This window comes from Colobus angolensis, unplaced genomic scaffold, assembly GCF_000951035.1.
Source record: "Colobus angolensis palliatus isolate OR3802 unplaced genomic scaffold, Cang.pa_1.0 Scaffold159, whole genome shotgun sequence".
NCBI classification, from domain to species: domain Eukaryota; kingdom Metazoa; phylum Chordata; class Mammalia; order Primates; family Cercopithecidae; genus Colobus; species Colobus angolensis.
This window is the reverse complement of record NW_012114699.1, coordinates 7,363,014-7,369,013: the sequence shown is the minus strand read 5'-3', so window position 1 is coordinate 7,369,013 and position 6,000 is coordinate 7,363,014. Positions and strand designations below refer to the sequence as shown.

Sequence of the window (6,000 nt, the reverse complement as noted above, 5' to 3'; positions counted from 1 at the left end):
ATCATCTCGCTCCATTTTTTGGTGCTTTTTAAGTATGTATCACATTGTGTTATTGCTCCTTGTCTACATCTGTTCTGCAGATACACACACACACACACACACACACACACACATACACACACACACAACACACATTTTGTAACCTTCTTGGAGGTGAAGACTTAACTTTAACTTGTAATAAAAATGTACCCCTTTCCTAATTGTAACCATTACTAAATTGTTCTACTCACAATTTTAATACATAAAAAATGAGAAGAGGGAGGCAAATCTAAGGAGAGACTTAATTGTGGACAATAAAACAAACTTTGCTTTTTTCCCAGTCCAAGTGGTATAAAGCTTACTTTGGGGAGAATAAAAAAACATTGATCTTGGACATATGCTTTGGCCTTGTTTAGAGAACCATGAAAGAGTGAATTTTCATTGTCACCCCAGTAGAATCCAGTGCTATAGTAGTGACACCAATTTTGGCAAATGTGGAACTAGCATCATTACTTTAGGTAGCATACTGTAAACTTTCTTCATGACAGTGTTATAGATGCTATCTGAAGTGGATATGCCAGCATCAACACTTGTTAAAATTGTGGCGACTGGTTCATTGTGTTTTCAACAGCTGCACATAAATCAACTCCTCCTCTGTAATGGAATAGCTAGTGCAGCTACCAACAAAGATGAAACAAATTGTAATTTTCTGATATCTTCAGGTAACTAAAGCAGTATGTCTCTGTTAATAAACTTAATAAAACTCTCATGAACATTGTCATTTCCTGCATTTGTCACCTTTATCACTATTTCTTGTTGGTCAATAGGAACATAACAGAAACTCACTTCCAGGCCAGAGGATCTTGAAGAAAATATTGACCAGACTTTGTAATTAAAAATAACTAAAAACTTATTGGCCTTTATATCACATACAAGGGCAATTAGTAGCCTACCATAAATATGCATTCTATGGTGTACTAAGAGAGATATAAAATTAGTAGTTTAGTCTCTAGTTCTGTGAAGTGAGAAACAATATACAAAATGGACATCTATACATTTCATAGCTCGATAAGGTGATAGAGACTGAAAGTGCTTGGAGAATATAAATTAAAGAGAGGTCCTTACGATATAGGGTTATTCCAAAAAGGACTTTTTAGTCTTGCTAGGCTATTTGCTATCCTACCCAAATCACATTTGCCAGAGTTCGGGATCTACCCCTTCCTGCTACAATCAGTAACAATCTCTGCCAGCTTTACAGATGTTACAGATTTTGAAATTTCTTTCCAACACTGCATATGCCCTCCTTTGTACCTAATTGGTGGTCCTTTTGTATACATTTTTAATTCCAGTTTTATGGCTAAATATTGAAACTTGCTTTCTGAATAATTCAATTACCAAAAATACCTTCTGACCTGTTCACATATACAATTCACCTATCCGTATTTTATGCCAATTACCTTTATATCCCAAGATTAGAAGGGGCTGTGTAAAGAAGTCTTAGTTTTTGTTGTCTTAGCTCTTTGGAAAAACAGGTGAGGAAGGTAAGAGACACCAAACGTTTCCTAGAAAATGAGGTCACAGCTTTTGCTAACATACCTAATGTACTTCCTGTATTTGGACAAAGCGCTTAATCACCAACATACTATATAATTTACCTATTTATTTTGTTTATTCTCTGTGTCTGCTACCAGAATGTGAGCTCCACGAAGGCCTGGATTTTTGTCTGTTTTGTTCACTGTTGTATTTCAAGAACCTAGCATGTAGTAATTACTCAATAAATGTTAATTGAATAAAAGGAAAGTCATCCGAGGTATATTTGATCAATTTAAGCTCAGGTATCTAGGGCAACTACAAGTAAGGAAGAATGAGTAAAAGGCAACTCATTTTTACTGAGTATTTTTGCTATGTATCAGATTATCTGTTGACTATGCTTTGCTTGAATTGTTCCATAAAAGTACCACAAAGCTCTGTGAAGTAGATAATATCCCCATTTACGGACAAAGAAATCAATGTTCGAGGAATTAATTATCTTCCAAAGATACACAGTCAGCAAGTGGCAGGGCAGGACTGTCATGCTAGACAGTTTGACTCCAGAGCCCTTCTTACTCGACTATTCTGGTTGTTTGAAAAGGCCAGAGAAGCATTTAACCATAACATAACCTATTGCCACTTAAGCTGTACTGTAAGGGAATCCTGTATTTTCAAGTAGGGCTATATGGTACTCACCTTGGTTAAGGAAGGACTTTAGACTAAAATGAATAATTTTAGATGGCACCTATAGAGAGGATATAAGTCCCCAACTGCTTCCATGAGGAGTCCTGCCAGTAAGGAGACTGGAGTCTAGTGCTGGATCTGCTATTAATTAGCTATGACTTCTAGTAAAATGGCAGCAGTGGTGGGGAGGAAGAGACAGCAGTTAGACTAGGTGACTGCCAAGGCCCCTGCCAACTCTGAAACTTCTTTTTCTCTGTCTGTGAATGAATGAAAGGCATAACAAGAGGCATTGTTGATTTTCATGTTGGGAACTCAAATGCCTTTCCAAATTTTAATCTGCTTTTCCACTCAACCTTACTGAAAGGTCCTCCCCAACAAAATAATAATGATATGTAGTTCATCATTTTAAAGCAACCCTACAAATATTTTACCAACTTTTTTTCCAAACTTTATGACAGCTGGACATTGAATATCTTATTCTTTCAGCTCATGGGCCTTATGTCACCAAAATAGATGGCTGAATTTATTTTCACAATGGCATTTTGCTTCCTTATTGGAAAGTAAACGACCTTATCAGCTACTGTGGAATGCAGCTATAGGGCTGTTTGCAAATGAGTAAAATTAGGTCAAGTGTAGTTAGGAGAAGTAGCATGCGATATTCCTTCACTCAATTCAACAAATACTAATTGAGTACCCATATGTGTTAGGCACTGTACTATGTGCTAGAACACTAAAACTGGAGACCTGAGACAAGTTTAACACTTAATAAACTCTGTCAGGCCAGTTAACCTTTTTAAACCTCAGTTTTCTCATTTTTTAAAAAAGTAATAATAATACCTATTTTAACCCCCAGAGTTATAAAAATTCAACATGAAATGATATGAAATACCTTTGTAAATATGAAATGATATGAAACATCTTTGTAACTGTAGAGTGCTATTTGGTGTTGATAGTTTTCATCTTGGACTCCATGTAAGGGAATCTAATTAATGAGGTTATTTTAGTCCTTGAGCCCCATTAGGCTGTTTCAGAATAAATATCATGAATGTGAAATCTGATTGAATGATTAGCACAAAGCCCTTAGTGAGTCAGTGGTAATTCTAGAAGGAGAACTTAAGCTCTAATAATGGTAAAAGTTACATTTTAGTATATCTTGCTCATTTGGAAATTTTTTTTTTTAATTCTTATGATGCATTGTTAATATTTTAGCATTCTATTGTCCACTCATCCTTCTTTTGTGTCAGAATTTATGCAAATATTTATGCAGTTATGCAGTCCTTATTCATTTGCTTTTAATTACTTCTGCTAGTACGTAGTATTAAATTTATTTGAATTTGTTAAGTAGAAGATGCTTTTTCAGTAAGTCAGAGGTAGAAATTCTCAGTCACACATGGCAGTATTAACAGTAATAATGTTCTGTAACAGTAAAAGATTTGAATGTAGTTTAAAAAAAGTGCTCTAGGCTGCCGGTGTGGCAGGTTGCAATTTTTTCCTTTTCGCCTAGCAAAGGTTAAGTATCAGCCAAATTTTGTACACTAGAGCAAGCGTTTTTCTGGTTCTATCATCTGTGATTCATAGCATCCTTTGTTTAAATGATAATGCACTCTGAGACCATACCTTGCTCAGTTTGGTAGAAGCAATCTCCTACAAACAGATGCAAGTATTTCTATGTGAACTCTACTGGTTGAGCATATCACTGCAGTTGATGTACGGCAAATCATGGATTACTTGTTTCTGTTAAAATTACTTGTTTCCTATAGTAAAGCCTTGGGAATAAATACTTCCAATCTGGGTTTCCTCTCATCCTCTTCAGCTGCAAGCAGGAACAATCATTGCCATCACAGAGTTGAACTTTGCTTTTGACATTGACATTGTTTCCTAAATGAAGGAGACAGTAACTCCATTCACTATGTCTGCCTCAGTTCCATGCCTCTAATGAAGTGAGAATAAGTGATAGAAAGAGATCGAGTTGATACCACGGCGAGGTAGCCAGAGGACCATTGTAAAATGTGTCACCAGGCATGTGTTGAGTGTCTATGGATATGATATACGGTGGTGTGTAAATGTGCATGTGTACCTATGATTGTGCCAGGGGTGAGGGTGAGTGTTGAGCAGACAATATGCCATTAGCTTAGGAAAAAGAAACTGTACTTACACATGGCTTGAAAGCAATTTTTAAAACAGAAAGGAACACAGGTAGAGCATAGAATGGGCAGCCAGTGTGGCATAGTCACAGGGAATACTTTGTTGCTGGTACTATCTCAGACATTTTCCCTAGGATGTTATTTCTCTAATTTAGGAATCCCGGACTGTTATTCCCTGCCATTCCACCACATTCAGCTTAAATGTTCTTCCAGACTTGGTAACCGTTTTTCCTTTATTCTTGGCATTATTTGTTGAAAGAACATTTCTGAAAATATGGAAAAGCAGTTTTGAAGTCCAAAAGCTTCCTTGAAACCATCACTGCGATGGTGTTTTAGTCTGTTCAGGCTTCTGTAACAAAATACTGAGTAATTTATAAACAAATTTATTGCATACAGTTTAGAAGTTGAGAAGTCCAAGATGAAAGTGCCAGCAGATCTGGTATCTGGTGAGGGCTGCTTCATATATGGTACCCTGTATGTGTCCTCACATGGTGGAAGGGACAAACTCCCTCAGGCCCCTTTCATAAGGACACTAATCCCCTTCATGGGGGATGTCAGCCTAATCACCCCTCAAACACCCCATGTCTTAATAACATCACCCTTGGGGGTTAGGTTTCAACCTATGAATTTTGGGTAACAGGGAACACAAACATTCAGACCATAGTTAAGCGGAATGGGCACAGTTTTACCAGGAAGTGTGAGATCTCTGCGAATTGAGATATTAATGGCTTATGCACCAAGGAAGATACCAGGATTCAGAAAATTGAGTTGAGAAATGAATCTGGATCTGGATAAGATAGCTATAACACGAAGCTTGTTAAAAATTGACATGAATTCTAAAGGTGAGATCACCTTTTTAGTGGTAGGGGACAAAGAGTAATTTTGTGCAGTGGCCCCACTACATTAAGTAATGGGAAGGAAGAGAAGGAAGAAAGCTTTAAAGAAAAACCAGAGAGAAGCCTTTTAGGTGAATGCAATGGAACAGCTGAAGTCTGGTATCTGCATTGAGAGGGAAGAAGAGATACTAGTGCATTTGTCAACTACCTCTTGTAATGTTCCGGACTCCTACAAAGGTTAATAACATCTTTGAGTGCCCAAGACAAGGGAAATAATGGAGTGTCAAGAAAGGCTACTAACAGTGTTCCAAGTGCCAAAGTTTAGACATCACTTCTTGCCCTCATTTCCTATAAACAACGACTTAGAGACAAACTGCAATTCTGTGGCAGTTCTGTGTTTAAGACACTAAATATAAGTATAGAATGATGGGTCTAAGCAAGAAGGTTAGAGGTTTGAGGTTTAAGTCAAGTCTTGATTATTCAGGAGCTCATTATCTGGTTTGTAGGTTATCCATACCCTTGGTATTCTTTATTCTCCATTCTGCTGCCTCACTTTTGGTAATTTTACTGCTCATTAATTCTTTTACCAGAGGGTGGGCAGGGAAGGAATAGGAGAATGATGCTTCTATCAGCCAATTTTGCTACCTATTAGTGCTCTGGTGGAGATTCTGATGGGGAAGGAAGCAGAAACTATGGGCCAAAATGAGAGGTTTGGGGTCCATATGAATTTCACTTTTCTTCATGATCTCTATCCTCTGTGAAAAGGTGAATTCATTGTATAGCTTTTGGAAAAAGTACAATTCATTTCTTTTTATTTTCAGATCCTT

At 37.1% G+C, this 6,000-nt stretch overlaps 1 protein-coding gene across 1 annotated transcript in view; it reads left to right on the top strand.

Moving 5' to 3' along the window:
• The first annotated feature begins 616 nt into the window (after nucleotides 1–616).
• Nucleotides 617–6,000, top strand: part of ENOX2 (ecto-NOX disulfide-thiol exchanger 2) — a 208,663-nt gene continuing 203,279 nt past the window's right edge. The window contains exon 1 of the mRNA XM_011936985.1: nucleotides 617–701. The gene's annotated coding sequence lies outside the window, so the exon portion shown is untranslated. The remainder of the gene's footprint in view (nucleotides 702–6,000) is intronic.